The sequence below is a fragment of the Equus asinus genome, chromosome 22 (genome assembly GCF_041296235.1).
Source record: "Equus asinus isolate D_3611 breed Donkey chromosome 22, EquAss-T2T_v2, whole genome shotgun sequence".
Lineage (NCBI taxonomy): Eukaryota > Metazoa > Chordata > Mammalia > Perissodactyla > Equidae > Equus > Equus asinus.
The window spans coordinates 60,588,518-60,607,837 of NC_091811.1; the positions used below are offsets into that span (position 1 = coordinate 60,588,518).

A 19,320-nucleotide genomic window follows, 5' to 3' on the forward strand; every position below is an offset into this window, starting at 1 on the left:
ACAGTTGATTATCCATTTTGATTTTGATTGACCCAGATGCTAAGGAATTTCTCCTTGCTTTTGATTGCAAGTATTAGAGGAACAAAGAAAAATTATACAAGTAATCATGTTTATTGAGGAATTATTAAATGCCAGGTACGGCATTTGTACTTGAGTGGTTTAGCTCACAATAATCTTATGATGCAGCTACTCTGTTTTTGTTTTACAGATGAACAAACAGAATCTTAGAGTAATGAGGAAACTTAGCCGAAGTTGCCAGTTAGCGTGTAGAAGAGATTGATTTAGTCTTGGCAGTCTGATTCCAGAGCTCAGGAACCTCATCAGTCTGTTCTAATATCTGATGAGGCACAAGTTTAGTCCACCCTATCATAGTTCAAGAATTAATGAAATAGATGATCCAAACTCTTGAAGACCCTCTCCAGAGTTTTAACAATGTAAGATTATTCTACCGTATAAGTGAGGGAAACGTAGACAACATGTGGTATTGGGACACCTGCACTGTGCCTTTTCCCAATTCACTACTTTATATCTGCTTCCTTTTAAAACACAGGCTGATGTAACTGCTTCATATTTATGTATGACATATTTGCATGTTAATGATGGCTCTCTAGACAGCAAAGCCGGCATATACAGGGTGTGTTGGATGCTGTCACATCCCTTTTGCCCACACTGTCAGAGAAGTGCTTTCCAAAAAATATAGTAATGCCCTGTTCCTCTCACTTTGGCTCACCTTCTAAATTTGGCCAAGAAGTAAGGAAATCTATCTCTTCAACAGATTCAGATTTGTTTGTATTTCTATACCTTAGAAGGGCTTCTGAATTTTTCTCTTCAAATCATTTAGGTAAAGGAGGAGCCAAGGTGGGAGAATGAACAAAAGCAGGAGAGAACATAAATTCCAGGTGGCTGTGAATTGGCATGCCTCTTTTGTTCGTGACTCAGAACTGGGTGCTGTGGAGTGCTAAATCAGACTGTGGTCGTCTGGTAGAGTCAAAGACGACTGAATCCTCAGAGGAACATTATGGTTGGTGCAGTATATTACACAGTCCTAGAAATTAGTGATATAAAGTATTTCCGTGGAGAAGACAGCCATTTAGTGAGCAATGCTCCAGGACTTGTCCATCAAAACAAACTAAAACCAAAATAGAAACACTCACTATGGTGCTTAGAATGGACTTTCAGAATATCTGTTTTATGATTATGTTTAGATTCTGTGTAGTCTAAAGTTTTTATATGTGATTTTTCCTTTTCTAAACATCTCATACTGATGTGAAATTAGAGAAGCTGGTAGGAGGGTGAGGAATCCAGATGTGTTGTTTCTCTTTCCTCATATGATAAAGATCAGGATCTAACTAGATCTGAAAAACTAAAGAGGCACCATTTGTCCCAATTGGAAAGCCAGACTTCCTGGCAATCATAGTACATGGATTAAGCAGAAATTGAAGAGCAGAGGAGATACCAAGAAGTCCATCCACCTGTTACAGAGGTGTGTGGCAGCCTAAGCGTGTGTGAGCTGTTTCATGAATCCAGAACAAAGAGGACAACTTGAACCTAAGAAGAAAGAACACACTCATCGGCTTGGCGTGGTGCTTGATTTAATCAGACACTTTATCTTGAGGGTATATGTTTAGGTTGAAAACAAATTATTTGAGCAGTTCTGATGTGCAGTATATGGTTCAGACAATGACATAATTTTTGAATATTGAGTTCCTTTCCCGCAGCCTTGGTTTTCCTAATGGACAAACTAATAGTGACTATTTACTAACTAGGTAATTCGAGGAAGTCGAGTTAGCATAAAATGAAATTGCCTCACAAGTTTACCTGATAGTGGTAAAACGTTACCATTCTTAATCTCTTATTATGACATTAGATCTAAAAATTACAGTTGTATTTCCAGTTGCCGCAGGATATGGCACGAATCGGATGTTATGTGGGAGTGCTATTTACCCCAATTAATTCAGCTCTGTTCTGCTCATCTTCTGGTCTGGTGAAGTACTTCATTTTCTGGGGTCTTGAAGAACACTTTCAGAAAAGGGCATGGAATATAACATTGTAGCTTGTTCCCCCCAAACAAAAATTACTCTGGTAAAATAGCTACTTAGAAGTTGTTTTCATTTTAAAGTTATCATTTAAAAACAAAACAGAATAACTGAATTACTGTTGATTTCAGTTTAGCTCCTTTGGCATTGCAGAATTATATTTTTGCTGCTACTATATGAGAATAATTTTTAAAGCATTATCTGGAAGTAGAAATACGTGTTTTAAATACTAGTCCAAAATTAAAAGAAGAGGACTTTTTAATACCAGTAAAGAGAGAGAGACTGAAAGTGAGGAGGGATAGAGAATCAGTCGGAAAACATGAGAAGTGAAAGGAAACTGTTTACATAGCATCTGATTTCTGAATGACTCTGCTTTGTTCTTCCACAGAAACAGGAAGAAATGTCACATGGAATCATTAAAATCATAAATTCTCCTATCTTCTTGTGGAAAAATTATGCAGACTCTGACTGAAAAATAATGTGGTGACTAAAGCAGAAGATTAGTGAGAACATCATTGCCTTTGATTGTCCTTCAATATCACCTCTGGTTCTAAGGTTGCTAGTCATTCATTTCTTTTCTTTCTTTCTCTTTTTTTTTTTTTGAGGAAGATTAGCCCTGAGCTAACATCTGCCACCAATCCTCCTGTTTTTGCTGAGGAAGACTGGCCCTGAGCTAACATCCATGCTCATCGTCCTCTACTTTATATGCGGGATGCCTGCCACAGCAAGGCTTGACAAGCAGTGTGCAGGTCTGCACCCAGGATCCAAACCGGGGAACCCTGGGCCACTGAAGTCGAATGTGCGAATTTAACCACTGTGCCACCAGGCCGGCCCCCTAGTTACTCGTGTCTAATAAGGCATCTCATCTCTATGTCAATTACTATGTTAACATAGACTCCCACAAGACTCTACAGTGCTTCCCAGAGCACTAAAGTAGTGCAAAGATTGACATGCCCCTGTGATCAAATTGTGCATCCAAAAAAATAACATATTCACCAAAAATGTAATCCTTTTACATCTTCTGTCACTAGACTTAATTGGGTAGTTAGACAATTTACAGGAAAGTTTTCTTTGATGCATCTAAGGTCAGGTTAAGCTTGTGAAGCCTCCTACTTGGAGAGGGATTGTGAAAAGGTAAGCTTTAGACAGAAATTTACCAATCGTTTGCAGAATCCATTTCTCTTTCTTCAGATATTGCTCTTGAGCTCAGTCTGGTTTCCTTTGCTTTGTCCTAAAGTAGAATTTCAGTTGTGCTGATGACATCATAATTTACAGCAGAGAAATTCGTCCACTTTCCCCAGAGTCAGAGCATATACAATAAGGTTGTTCCTGCGGCCATTAGCCATTACCAATTCAAGATATAACAATAGTAATAATGTTAGTAATAATGATAATAATAAAGTCAACATGATTATGCACATAATCAATTGCAGACACATATTATCAAAAGTAGTAATTAACAACTATTCAGTTAAAAAATGAAAGTTCTGAGGAAAAGTGAAAAAAGTACCAAAGTATCAATAGGGCTCTTGGAAACTTTGTCTCCAAATTGATCTTTTTGGAGTTCTATTTTTCTTTAATGTGATGGAGTTTTTGTTCTTTTTATTAGTGTTGGGCCAGAAAAATATACCTTAAATACCAGATGAGTGATATGCAACTAATCATATAGTCATAGAATTTTAAAGCGAAAAAGGAAACTTAGCCATCATTCACCCCAATGTTTACAATGACAGATCATCAGAATTACGTAGAATTGCCCCCACACATGCATATGTATATATACATATCATATATTGTCATGCATCTATCATGTGTGTGTATATGTATTTAAGTTGTACATATATATGTCTATGTAAACATGTCGCTGAGCTTCATTTCTGGAGATTCAGTTCTAATTTAGCAGATCTGAAGACTGGTAAAGCAAAGTTTTCCATGACCAGCCAGATGTGGAAATCAGTTAAGTCACAACTCCCACAACTTTGCATAAGAGGCAACTGAGGGCTATGGAGGTTGGCCAACCTCCTAATTGTCACACAGTCAATGGATAGCAGTCAGGGATAAAACCCAGGCTTCCTGATTCTTGACTTTTCCTATTAACTCAGGCTGCTTCTTCAGGATGGTGCAGGAGAAATTGCTAATCCTGTCTGTCACTTCACTTATAGCCTTCTCTAGTTTTTGTTTACTAAAGAATTATTTATACTGCTGATTCACTATTTAGCCTTTAAAAGTAGCCGGATATCACGTTTGTACATAAAAATAAAGCTGTTAACACTTGGTCCCTTTGATTGGAAATAATTTTCGAATATTTTCTCATTTCCCTTTGTTAAGATTTATCTTCCTAACTTGTGGTTCTTCCATTTCAAAGTTAAACTATTTAAATCTAGAAAAAAGGAAATTATTTATTAAACTCGCTTGCTTCACAATTTGAGAAAAGTAGGCCAATGAATTGTTTATTGAGAAGGTGGTGTCATTTCTTCCTTTCTCTCTCCCCTCCCCTTATAATCCCCAAAGGAAGTGGCAGATCTGAAGAGCTGAAATGTAATGTAATATGCTGACTCGTTTGCCTGATGGGTGTGTGACTGCCCTCTGTTGGATGAAATTAGATCTGCTCTTATATGTTAGACTGTCTTGCCCTCTAGTGGTTTGTGCAGAAGATAGTAATGAAGACTTTGGAGAATACTGCATGAAGAATCAGGTAATTACTTCTTTACTTTTAAATAACAAAATTCAACCAAAAGCCTGATTTAATAGTAATTATAATTTAAGATGTAATAACTCACCTTAATTGCTCCTCAAATTTCATTTATGGATAAATCAATATGATCATTAAGTTAAATTAAATTAGTGTATTATATAAGGAATGTGAAATTTATGGTTACTTGTTATACACAACTCAATTTATCAACTTCTTTAACTAGAAACTTCTAATAGGTCATTTTTGAAAATGGAATTTCTTGAACTGGAGTGAATTTGATTCACAGTGGCTGAGATTCTGCCACTAGAGAAGTAGCTGAGATTTTAAATTTTTTTAAATAACCCTCATTTTTGAAGAAAAAATATTCATTATTTGCCCCCACCAGAGCTTTGTATGTGCTGTCCCTTTTCCTGGAGTCACCGTTCCCCCTCTTATCCTGAATTCTCAGCCGTGTTAAACCGAGTAGTCCACATGTACAGTATTTGATGACTTCTAAACACTTCCGGGATAGAGTGGATCACAACTTCATTTGTGTAGAACCCTATTACGGTGCTTGTCATTGTCCAGCACATTTCTGGGCACTGGGAAACTTTAGCTATGAACATCATTTTTTAATTTAAAAATAATTGTTAAACTTGCCTTGCACTTTTGCATATTTACCTTTTCATTCTTTTTTGAGATCACTTTTTAGTCAGCTGTTATAGATTCCAACTAGATCCTTGTGCACAATTATCATTTATCTCATACGATCTATCTATGCACTCTAGAAGGTTTTATTAAACATTAACTTTCAATTAATTAAATAATCTTCCAATAACTTTTAATTTCTAAAAGCTATTTCTTGTTCACAGATTGTTTCTTTTTCATGGCATATGATTCTTATTTTATGGATACTCTATCTTCTTCAGTCTCTGAAAAAACATATTTGATTTTAAACAAATTCTCATTATTATGATATACAAATTGTATGTTTCTGTTGTTTTTTTCTCTATCATGCTGCAGATATCCTCCAGTCCGTATTGAATACTGGTTTTGTGCTCCCATTTAAGAAGGAGTAAATAGGAAGCTTGGTGTTGTGTAAAGTTCGGCAGACTTCATGGCAGAGCGAGTGGGTGGGAGCGGCCATTCAACCAGAAACCCCTAAATGCCAGAATAAGGAGAGCTCTGCTCTACAGCTTTTCGTTCAAAGAGTTGTGCTGGTTGTTCAGACAGAGATGATGCAGTTTCTTCAGAGAAGAACCCCGTAACTTTCATCCATAGCTAAGAGCCCAATAGCAGGGATATTGCGTGTGGTGGTGGCAGACATCTCTCTGCTAAGCTCACGGTCCCTGAGTCAAAGTCACTCAAGAGTCTCCTTGAGCAGGTTCAATCTCTCTTTGACTTTGTCTCCTGCAGTTTCCTTCCCAGTTGTTCCAGCCTCCAGCTTAGTGTCACTTCTGGTTCGTCTTTTTTCATTTCTTCTTCTTCCGAAATATATGAGTTTCTTGCCCGTTGATTGCATCTTCACCATTTTCTTCACTGTTGTGGAATTTACACTGCTTTATTTTCTTTACTATCAATTTAAGAGTCTGTAGGGGTGGAAAGAGATAATGCCTGTGATCAGACCTCCATTTTGAAATAGAGGTCCCAAGAAGGACCGAGAGACAACACCAAACACTTGTATTGTCTTTGTGATGATAAAATAGAGAGTGGGAGAGAGTAGTGCAGTAGTACATATTTTAATTCCCTTCATGTTCTTAAAGCCTGCTTACTGGATTAAATACCTTATCTTTATTTAAACCCAATAATAAAAAAATTAGAGTTAAAGTGCTCTCTGAGGTCATCTTGCCAAACTTCAATTTGGAGGTTGGAATTCCTTCTCTACCATTTCACTCAATCTTCCAAAATATACTTAATCATCCTCACTGAGTACTTAATGAAGCAATGCACATCGTTGGAAAATTCTGCTTTGTTAGAAACCCTTTCTAACATAGAGATGAATTCAGCTTCTCTCTTGGTTTCACCCACTAATTCTAATTTGTCCATTAAAAATGTGCCTCAGAGGACTCTGTGAATACCTGGAATTGTATATAAAATGATGTTTATACGTGTATAAGAACATTTTTCTGGGAAGAGAGTCCGTAGATTTCATTATATTCTCAATCTAAAACAAAAGGCTAAAAGGCACTAGTCTCAAAACAGTACAGAGAAAACTGGCTTCTTTTAACTTCTGGCGGTTCTCCAAATATCCAAGAATAACTGTAATCCATTTTTATTTTTGGTATTTATACAATGAAAGCTTCAAAGTCATTAAATAGCATGATACTGTGGCTGTTTGAATAGGATTCAGACTTTAAAGAGCGCAATCTGAAGTTATTATAAACCTGTTTAGGTCCATACCCATAAATAAAAAGGGGCCAATTGGTAAAACAAAGCAATAAAGTCAGTACACTCTAAATGATGGGAAGTAGAGGTTTATTGTTTTTCTGAAGAAGTAGGATGAACAAAATAATACCAAGAATGCTCTCTGTGCTCTTGTGTTTAATCGCCGTACTTGTAAGCTTTTCAGTAACAAAGGATGGGATCAAATCAGTGGGCTTTTTGCCTTCACTGACAAGTCCACCAGCACTATTTAGAAAAACCATTGTAAAATCTCAAGCAATTTTTAGAAAGCACATTGTTGTATTAAATCATCCTAGCTTCATGAAAAATACACAGGACTTCATGAGAAATTTCAGTTTCTTCATTTTTATAGCATATAATTTTTCTTTGTTAAATAATTTAAATAATAACTGAGAATTTTAGACATAAATTAGAAAAATTAGGTAAAACTAAAATTATACAAAATATCAGTATCCACTGTATCGATATTAAGATTTTGGTGTATATACTTTCAGAATAAAGTATATTCTTTGACCTCTTTACTTATCAGTATATTATGAATGTCCTTTCAGGAGCGTGAATATAGACTTACTTTTTTATTTCAAATTATAACATAGTATTCCATTGTTGGATGTACTACACTTTATCTAGATAGACATTTTGTTTCCAGTTTTTGCTTCTATAAACAACAGTATAATATAAACCTTATCCATATATATATTTTTGTGCATTATACATATTGCCAAAATTCTCCTGAGACAAATTTATACTCCTACCCGAAGAGAATTTGAGTCTCTCCCGCTTTTGCACACTCAGGTTAAACCAGGGTATCAAAGCCCATAATCGTTTTTACTAACCTGTTAGGCAACATGTGGTTTACGTCCTTGTTTTATGATGCCTTCTTCTTTGGGGTGGGGGAGTACCTCATTGCAAAAGACCGCTATTTCTATCTAGAAGTAATACCAGGTCAGTGTGAGTTCTCCTGGTTTTTGAGGCTTGTGACTTCGTAAATAATAAGGCTTACTGTGAGACGTCTGCAAAGAGCCTATGATTCTGAGATAGTTTTGCCTGATAGTTCAAAAAAATTAATTCAATCCACCTCTGTAAAGAAAAAATACATCTTCATACTCTTATAAGGATGGAAGATGCTGTAAAACATCAATACATATTATAGTAAATTCCCAAATTTGTGAGCTATGAGGGTGAAGAAAAGGAAAATAATGCAGAGGAAGAAAGGACTGCTAGATTCAGAGATAATCCAAAGGCTTCATTTTGACCAATAGCATAGACTCTCTCACCCCTGATAGTGCCTGCAAGCTGCTATCAATGTATTATTTAAAATAAAATTAAAGCAAAAAATGAAAATAAAATTAAAATTAAGTGGTATAAAAATATCCCCCCCTTTTTTTTATAACATCCTGGTTTGAAATACAGTTATTAATGAGCAAAAAGTACTTAAAAAGAAGGTAGAAAGAACAGGGAGACCCAACTTTAGATGAATTGACAATGAATCATTTTCTGTAAAATTACATTATCATTCTTATTCAATTATTTTAATTATTATGCATTTTAGAAACTATTCTATTTTCCTCCAATTTTTTTTTCACATACAAAACCCCAGAAAATAATGCCAATGAAATGATATATAATAGGGTTGTTTAAACTTGTAAAATATATATAAAAGAAAATTATTATATTTTAAATATGATAATCAACCTTTAGTGTATTAGAAATGAAAGGAAGTCATAATTATGCTTATTTTTCTTAAGACTGAATAGGTCTTACATGTGGTTTATACACTTATTAAGCAGAAGTTCAACAAAAAAGGCAATTATGTACCTGGAATGTCCTGGAATTGACCTGAGTTGGATTAATATTTCAAGAATATAGTAATGTTAACTGTTTCTACACCTTTATCTAGCCATACGATTTGTAATATAATTACGTCATATGAAAATCAGTGCTTTAAAACATATGCCACCCCCAAACATATAAGTGACTGAGCACATTCTACCTAGTGCTGTGATGCTACTGTGAGGATCCGTTTTGATCCCATCTGAGCTGTCTGCATCACGGGGATTGAGCCTCTGTGGCAGCCCTGATTGGTCGTTCTCATCCTGGCTCATCATATCACCGCTATGCGCCATCCACAGTGCCAGGGTAATTTCCTCTCAGGCCGGTCTTGACCGACCGCTCCCCAGTTCTGCTGCTCCATTGGCGTCTTGGCGCTCCCTTTCAGTGTCCTCGCCTTTGCTTTCAGCACCATCCCCTGGGCATTTCTCCTGTGTTGGATGTTCTGCCCCACTTTGGGGCCCACATTTTCTTCTTTCCTGGTTTGCTCTCTGTTTTTGTTGAAGCACATTCTCCCCTGGCTTCCTGGGGAGCAGGTTTTGAAAAACATGTTTTTGAGCCCTTGTATGTTTGAAATTTTTTATTCTACCTTTACTTGTGGTTGAAGTGCGTCAGGGTATAACACTCTTAAGTTAAAAATAACTCTCCTTCAGAGATCGGCCTGGTGGCACAGCAGTTAAGTTCACAAGTCTGCTTCGGCAGCTGAGGGTTCGCGGGCGCTCACCTATGCACTGCTTGTCAAGCCATGCTGTGGCAGATGTCCCCCATATAAAGTAGAGGAAGATGGACACAGATGTTAGCTCAGGGCCTGTCTTCCTCAGCAAAAAGAGGAGGATTCGTGGTGGATGTTAGCTCAGGGCCAATCTTCCTCAAGAAAAAAATAAAACCATGAAAATAATTCTCCTTCAGATTTTGATGTCGTTATACCATTATCTTCCAGTCTCCAGTGTTTATGGTATAAAGTCCCATACCATTCTGATTCCCAGCATTGCATATTATTTCCTTGACCTCTACTTCTTTAACTCTTTGGAAGTGTTTCAGATCTCTTTAAGAACTTTTGACATTTCATGATGATATTCTTTGCTTTAGACCTTTTTTCATTTTTGTTTTGCTGGGCAGTTTCTCAGCCCAACCTTTCAGTTCTGAGAAAGTTATCTTATTATTTCTTCTTACTGTGCTCCTCGCATTCTCTCTCTCCCCATCATCAAGAACTTCTGTTGTTGAATGTTGGACCTCAGGTTCCAAAAAAGTCTTTTCTTTTTTATATTTTGTGTCCTTTGTTCCACTTTCTAAATGATTGCCTCAAGATTTTTTGGTGTTTAAAATGCATCACAATTTTAATACTAGTTTTTTAATAATCTGATCATTACTTTTTTTCTTTTTGAGGAAGATTAGCCCTGAGTGAACATCAGCCACCAATCCTCATCTTTTTGCCGAGGAAGATTGGCCCTGAGCTAACATCTGTGCCCATCCTGTGGATGCCTGCCACAGCATGGCTTGGTAAGCAGTGCATAGGTCTGGGCCCAGGATCCGAACCAGTAAATCCCGGACCCCCAAAGCGGAGTTTGTGAACTTAACTGCTACACCACTGGGCAGGCCCTGATCATTACTTTTAAAAAAGGCATCCTGTTCTCATTTTATAGATGTTAAAATCTTCTTATCCAAAAGTTATGTTTTTTGAAACTGTCTTCTAGCTACTCCCTGCATTTTGCCTGAGTTTCTCTATTTCTTCTGTTTCATTTTCATCTGTTTGTGTTGGTCTGTTCATTCGTGTTGGAAAGTTTATGGACTTATCTGGAGATGCTTGCCTGTCCAGTAATTTCTAAGAATGAGACACTCAGAAGTGGAGGGTAAGCTCTGTTGGCTTATGGACTCTTGTTGGGCCTCACATTAGGGTTACTGGGATAGGAACCTGACCATGAGACCCCAAGTATCCAAGTCTAGAGGTCTTTTCTCTTGGGACAGGCAATGTACTCAAAGACCTTAAACCTTGCATCATAAATCAGACTGCAGCCTCCTAGGATCCAGCACTGGGTGTCCAAGCGCTGGGGATCTGTATTCAGCACGTAGGCATCCACATCCTGGCTTTCTAAGCACATATCTTCCACTTGTCCTCCTCCTTGTCTCAGAAGCCTGCCACTCTTAAGTTCAGTTTCTCCAGAGAAAAGCTTTCTCTTTTGTAAATGTAGGGAAGGAGGCCAATTAAGCCGTGAGGGTGGGAGAGGGAGTCTGGGCTCTAGCTACTCCCATGCACACATCTGCTCATCCTTTTGTTTTTATCTCCATCCTTAATAACTGCTGTCATGAACTGACCTAATACAATTTGGTGATGCACCATTTAAGTACTTTTTGGTAGATAATAGATGCCCACTGGAGAAATTTTGAGGTGGATGACATTAGCAAACACATCCACTACCTTGCTATCAGGTTAAAAAAAAAATAATTCTCAAATCAAGTTTTGTCCCCTCTACAGACATAAAAGAAACAGTGCATATGATCTTTCTGTTGAATCAAGGAATCCCAGCTCTTCATTCCTTTAGATGTTTTTATTACCAGTTTGCTTGAGCGATAGGTTTGGGTAAACGTAGAGATTTCAGGGCAGGATTCTGTAACCCATGTAGTTGGAATTCAGCAAAAACACCCTGGACACAGGACCTTAGGGTTTCAGCCCAAAGCCTCCTTCCAGGTAAGGGGAATAAACCTAGCTAGTTTCTCATACCTGGGTTAGACAAGTGTGAGCAGAGTCTCGAAAATATCTTTGCACAATGACCCTATCTTGAGTGATTTTAATTTTACTAATGAAAATTCATATCTAGTATTTATCAAACTAGTCAACCCACTTTACCAATGTTTGGTATGTTAACCAGCAAGGCTTGGATGCTAATGAAGATATGGCTAACAGAAGCAAGTTTATCAGCCACATCGGGAGCACAGACTTCTTAGATTGCTATCTGATCACAACTCAACTGCACATTCTTGATCAGTATTTGAGCTGACCACCCCCAGCTTGGACATTCTTGGTTTTACCTGGGTTACAGCCTATGCTAATAGCACACATGCCATATACACTGCCTATCCTTAGCTTTTTAATAAAGTACATTAAGACTGCAACCCTTGTCTTCTAAAGAAATTGTGCTGCTAAGAACAGATTTAGGCCTCTTAAGCACTAGGTGTTTCCTTAATGTTGGTCTAAGTTTCTTAAGCTTTCTCCACTCTTTAGTAGAGTAGAAAGTCGTTTACTTTCTTGTTGACCAAAAAAATGCTGACATCTATCTTCTGCAGTCATATATTATCTCATTTTCCTTATCTTTCTGCATTTACGCTCTTTTAAAAAATACTTTCATATTAGGGAGTTACAGAAAGAACAGAGATAAATTATTTAAGCCCCATCTTTTAATCAATACTCCGTTAAATTTATTTTTCTAAAAGGGAAAACATTTTGTTATCAGATCCTTTAGGCAACATTGGGTAAACAATATACATTTCCTACCAATATTTCCTATAAAATCAGGAAAAAGCTATGAAATTAATAGTTCTTAACATCATCTACATCCTTATGGAGGGAGCGGGAATTCTCTACAAACAAAAGTAATGGGTTAAAAGAAAGAATAAGAACAACTCATTGGTTTGATTAGCATCATTTTAGATCTTTTCTATTATTTATATTACTGTTCAGCAGAACTCAATCATTAAAAATAAAACATAAGAAATAAAATCTCCCAGTATGTCCATTAATTGTGACCTAAATAATGAATATGGTTGCTGATAAAGTATAGCTATGATTATGACATTGATGAGGAGATTGTTGAAGGATGTTATTATGCCTGGAAAAGTGACCAGAGAGTTTGCTGGGGCTTACATGTAAACTAGCCTTTAGAGTTGATTATGGTGAAAAGTGCCAGAAAGAAGTGTCTAAGACAGTCCTGAGACTTGTCCCAACTTGCTGGAAGTGACGTTTGGTCTTATGGTTTTCTATAAAGACACCTTTGTGCTGGAAATAATTCTAAAGGTTGAGTTTTAAAATATAATCTATTCTATGTGGCTATGTCATAACATTTGGGATTGTTTCTGCCGTCTTTGCCTCAATTTGGGTCCCAAGAATTAAAAAAAAATTGAACTTTATTTCCAGCACTTATAATCAGTTATAAAATACAAAACACATTGTAGGTTAGAGTTCCAATGGGCTATACTTTACAATAATACCAGAATATTTTTTTAAAAGTTGTGAATATTAGAAAATAAGGCCATATTTTCACAATTGGTATTGTTACTATGACTGAAGTATTCGTTCGCTCTCACTGTTTGGAATAAACTTATTCCAATCCTCTGGCTCTGAATACTATGCCTTCTCTATCTAAGCTCTGAGTGCAAATATATGGAAAACATTAGATCTTCTTCTATAAATAGTTTTAAGTAAAAAAAAAAAAATCAGCACTTTGAAATTTTCCTTCCCAAGAAAGTATATTATATGGAATATATAACCTTTCCACCAGGCTATCTTTTGCTTCACAGATAATCAATGCCTAATCCATGTCATCATTGGACTGGGAAAAAAATCCAGAGAAATAAATTGTTTCTTTAAAATTGTTTATGGGATAAAGCAAATGAAAGAAAGGTGCGCAGACAACTTCTCTCAACTAGATTATTTATACCATATCCTTATGGGCCTTCACAGTCATCACTACTGTTAAACATTCATAAATGACTAAAGATGATACCATCCTTCTTATTAACTATGATGTTATAGATCAGAACTCTGTATAGACAAACCACATTATATCTAGCCTTTATTCCATGTAGCAGATTTATTTCAGGGTGTGTTATTTGATTGGTTTATATACAAATATAAGAAGGTCTCACTCTATAACATATGGGGATTGATCTTTCTGTAACAGTCCTAATAATAACTTGAGGTTATTAATTATTATTTATTGAGTCCATGTTTTTATGTTGTTTTACAATAATCCTGTGAGGCAGGTAATATTTTTTTCGCATTTTACATTTTCATGTTTTATAAAGATAAACAGAAACATAGTCCATTCAAGCAAAGACTGGGTAGGGGGAGGAAACAGATCATTGTTGAGTATCTTATATATGGAGTAGAAGAAAACATTGAATTATATATATATATATATACACTTTAATTTTATAAAAGTTTTAAGAGAATATTATTATTCCTATTCCACAAGAAACTGAGACTAAGAGATATTAAGTAAATTAGTCAAGGTTGCACAACTAAATTGTGAGAGATTCAAGAAACAACTCAGTCTTCTTACTGCATGCCAATGCACGTTAAAAAAAGTTATGTAAGACATGAAATATCACTTTGGTAGAACCATGATTCATATTTATGCTAATAGGTACATGAAAATATACAATGACTTAAAAATATACCACTTTCCATATTGACTTCTACCTAAAACCATTAAGCCAATGGGTAAGCATTTTATAGATAAATTAATCTAGTTTGTGATATATAAAAATATTTCTCTTTAGTACTATTCACTCAGGGATAAAATGAGCAAAAGTCTACTTTATAACTATGACTTGAATCACTTAAAAAAGTTATTACTTTTGTTATTATCGCCACATGGAGGGGAGTTTAGGTTATATGTGAACTAAGAATGACAAAGTTATTGAATCCACATAAAAGCACTCAACTAGTAACTTGAATATTGTAACTAAGACATTTAATTAGTTTCAGAATGAATGAGTCTTCATTACTATTACCATTCTTTGGATACAGCCCTTTATGTTGCACAGTTTTATTATTAAGATGTACATCATGTGGTGAACTAAGAAAGAAAGAGAAGAGAGCCTGCTAATATTGGTAATGTATTACAACAAAAGTGTATTTGCCTTTTGAGTATATTGATTTTTTTCCCCTTAACTTACACAGTACAGATTGTCCAGAGAAATTATTTTCATGTCCACAAGTTCATCATTGCTTAAGACATCTTTGTTACCAAATCTAAATACTATGCTCCACTGTTCCAAATCTGTGTAACCTACAGCCAAAAATAGATGAACACAGTGGGAACTAACGTGCAAAACCATCTCAGAAACTTCGGGAAGACTGACAACCAGGAGAGAGAAATCTCCATCCAAATGGTGCACTAATCATCTCCATCCAAATGGTGATCAAAGCCACTGATGTGATTAACATCTGAATGACATGAAACTAACACAGTGTCCCAGTGGAAGAGTCAAGACTAGAATCAGTCACTAACTACAAAAGTGCCAAAAATGAAAAGGAGAATATTAAATTAAACAATATCACTCTTTTATGAATTAAAACATAAAGAACTAAACTGAAAACCTTCCTGTAGGGCTGGATTCCTTCCCATACACTGGAAGCTAGAGTGATAGCTACAGGAGACTATAGTTTCCCATCTGTAGAGGCTGTGATCATGCATAAAGTTAACCATGTGAAGACTGCATATAGATCCCGAAAATGAAATATTTCTAATAGTAATAAATTTTAATACTAACCATACAGAAAGGAAGTTTTTAAGGTTAAACCAGACAGATTAATCCAGTTTATTGGTGAAAACTTAGTGAGAAATGCAGTAACATCATCAGAAGGATAGATGATTCTTGAACTCATAATAATATCAATTTTCTTTGAACATTTAGAAAGTAGCTTTAAAAATTCAGTTTTATATTTATAGAAATTTTTACGTGAACTTCTAACTTGTTTCATAATTTGGGGACTTGAGCTAGAATCATGAAATGTCCCTCTGTCAATGCAACGTGCCCCACGGTGTCTGGCTACTGGTACGTGCAATAGAATAAATCCCCATTTATCTGCTCTCTTTCTTCTCCCAGCAACCACTTGGGGCCAGTATGTGAACAAAGAGTAACACGAGGTGTGGCAAAATTAACATGAAGCATATACTTACTAACTGGATTTTTTTTTCCTGCTTTTTCTCCCTAAATCGCCCCAGTACATAGTTGTATATTTCAGTTGTGGGTCCTTCTGGTTGTGGCATGTGGATTTTTTAAAAAAATAATTGTAGGGATGGACTATAGAAAAGTTAAGGGGCTAGTGCTTTACTATTACAGGAAAATTTTGGAGTTAATAAAACTCTAAAAACTGGGAATGTTAGTTACTGAAGTACGAAAACAAATTCCTTTATACTATGGGAATAAACGTTAGCAGGTCTATGTGAAATAAACCTAAGACAAAGTGAAATTTGATCCGATTAATTTATTAATTTGCTCAATCATTAAATAAGTGTTGCATGAATACCTACCATGTGTAAGTTTCATGCTGGGCCTGGCAGGTGGAATAAAGATAAATAAAATGTGTCTCTTGCCTGGGGGCACTCACAGTCATGGTCCGGTGAATGATGATAAAAACCTAAGTACCAGAAGAGAATGATTTGTGAGATCAATGTGTTGGGAATTCAGGTCTGGTAGGCCATCTATCCACAATGCTTGATTTATTGATTTTTAGCTTATCTTATTCCAGAAAGAATGTTTTAGGAATGAAATAGACACAATGAAACAAATATGAAATCTGGGGTGTTAAGGAAAAAGAAAAAATAACCCTTATAAGGGGAAAACCAATATGCACCTCTCCTTCTAAAGGATAAACGACAACCCAACCAAGTTTGCAGCGGAGATAGACAGAGAAAATACAAAGAAGGACAAAGACGATGAGTAGAAAGTTGACTTCTTTCAGAGGGAAAGGATAGAACGAAATGTATATATTTCAAATGTTAAAATTACTTGCTAAGCCTTTGACAAATTAAATATCATCTCCTAGTATGAGATGATTTCCATAAATGTGTTTTAAACTCCTCAAGAGGCAATATGTGGCGCTTACTCTTTGCTATTTTTTATCTATTTATTTTAATCATTTTGCTGCTTATTATCAAATCTCCATGACATTAAAAATGGAAAATGAAAAGAGATGAAAAGCTTAAATCCTTGTTATTTTCCTATAGCTTCAGCAGAGGTTTGATAAAAAAAAAAATTATATTTTGGCATCATCCTGACTCTTGAACTTACTCCCAGATCAGCTACAAATTTGTCCTATGGCCTGAGGCGCTGAAACACCACACAGCTCTGCAATAATTTCCTGTCAGATCAGACGACCCAGTTATTCCGTTTTCCCAGGTGTCCCAATGACCTATATTATCGTCAACAACAGGGTTGCTTCAGCTCTGAGTTTGGCGTATCTGCTGAGTTCGCAGACTCGGATATTCATTTTACCATATAGCTGGAAATGCGCAGCATTTTAGAGTGGTGGAGTTTGCTCTGCTCTTTCATTCCTCCATCCTTACATTGATTCTATTTGGCTTAGTGCAGAAGAAAGAGCGCCACCTACTGGATGTGGGATAAGAAGAGCATATTAGCATGAAAGTGTACTCTTATCAAGATTGACTCTTAATTGTGTAAGAAAAAAATCCTAAAGAATGTCTTATTTTTACTAATAATAATTGCATATGTTAAGTGTTTTTATTATCAATAAACACTGAATGGAAATTATTTTAGAATTTCCATCTAAATATTTAGAAGTAAAATTTCTTCCAATCTGCTGTCTTATACTTTATTTTTTAAAGGAGTTTATTTTTTTAGAGTAGTTTTAGGTTCATGGTAAAATTAAGAAGAAGGTACGAAAGTTTCCCATATAAACCTACCCCCACACATACATAGCCTCCCGTGTTATCAATGTCACTCGCCAGAGTGGTGCATTTGTTGCAGTTGAACCCATATTGACAAATCACAATAGTTTACGCTGGGGTTCCCTCTCGGTGGTGTACATTCTATGGGTTTGGACATATGTATGACAACATGTGTGCATAATTATAATATCATACAAAGTATTTTCACTGTCCTAAAAATCATCTGTGCTTCACTTCTTTATCCCTCTCCCCATCTCTTGTGGCAATAGCTGATCTGTTTACCGTCTCCATATTTTGCCTTTTCCAGAATATCATATATTTGGAATCCTACAGCACATAGCCTTTTCAGACTGGCTTCTTTCACTTAGTAATATTTAAGTTTCCTCCATGTCTTTTTTATGGCTCCATGGCTCCTTTCTCTTTAGCACTGTATAATATTCCGTTGTCTGGATGTGCCCCAGTTTATTTATCCATTCACCTACTGAGAGAGATCTTGGTTGCTTCCAAGTTTTGGCGATTATTAATCAAGCTACTATAAACATCTGTGTGCAGGTTTTTGTGTGGATGTAAATTTTCAACTCCTTTGGATAAATACCAAGGAGCATGATTGCTGGATGGTATGGTAAGAATATGTTTAGTTTTAGAAGAGCTGGCAAACTGTCTTCCAAAGTGGAAGTGTTTACACTTAGGTATAAATCTAAAAAATATGTACAAGATATCTAGATGAGGAAAACTGCAAATCTCTGATGGATGAACTCAAAGAAGAACTAAATAAATGGAGAGAGATTTCATGTTCATGTGGAGGAAGACTCAGTATTGTCAAGATGTTAGTTCTTCCCAAATTGATCTGCATGTTGAACACGATCCCAATCAAAATCCCAGCAAATTGATTTGTGGATATTGACAAACTGATTCTAAAGTTTGTATGAGAAGCAAAAGACGTAGAACAGCCAACGGGATGTTGAAGGAACAGAACAAAGTTAGAGAACTGACACTACCCGACATCAAGACATGTTTTATAAAGCTAGAGTAATCAAGACAGTGTGGTATCAGCAAACAATAAACAAATAGATCAATGGAACAGAAGAGACAGCCGTAGGGAGGAAATTTAGATGACTTTAGGAAAGCCCCTCTTTACCCCTGGCAACTCTCTTTGCTTCAAAGCCTGCTGTGTCTGAAATTAATACGGCTACTCCTGCTTTATTCTGACTAGTGTTAGCATGGTATATTTTTCTCCATCCCTTTACTTTTAATCTTTAAATGTCTTTATATTTAAAATGGGTTTCTTATGGACAACATACTTCTGGGTCACATCTTTTAATCCACCCTGGCAATCTCTGTCTTTTAACTAGTGCATTGAGACCATTGACGTTCAAAGTGATTATCGATATATTTGGATTAATATCTACCATGTTGGTTACTGTTTTCTACTTGTTGCCCTTGTTCTTTGTTCCTATTTTTCTCATTCACTCTTTTCTGCCTTTTGTGGTTTTGATTGAGCATTTTCTCTGCAATATGAATTTATGACTGATACATATCTGCTTTTAAATAACACATACCACTTCACTGGTAGTGTGAGTACTGTATAATTAACAAAATATTCCTAATTCTTCCCTCCCATCCCTTGGATCATTGCTGTCATTCATTTCACTTATATATAAGCATACATAAGCAGGCATATGTATACTTATGTATGCATATGTACATATATATGATATATACATAAGCCTACGTACATAAATCC

General features: G+C 35.9%; 1 long non-coding RNA gene across 2 annotated transcripts in view; it reads left to right on the forward strand.

The window, feature by feature from the left end:
• LOC139039768 (uncharacterized) overlaps positions 1-19,320 on the forward strand; it is a 61,725-nt gene that overhangs the window by 18,056 nt on the left and 24,349 nt on the right. The window contains exon 3 of one of the 2 annotated variants that reach the window (XR_011497045.1): positions 2,425-4,820. The exons of the other annotated variant lie outside the window; for it this stretch is intronic. This is a non-coding gene — a long non-coding RNA (uncharacterized lncRNA). Of the gene's footprint in view, positions 1-2,424; positions 4,821-19,320 lie in introns of those variants that run through there. 2 annotated transcript variants of the gene reach the window in all.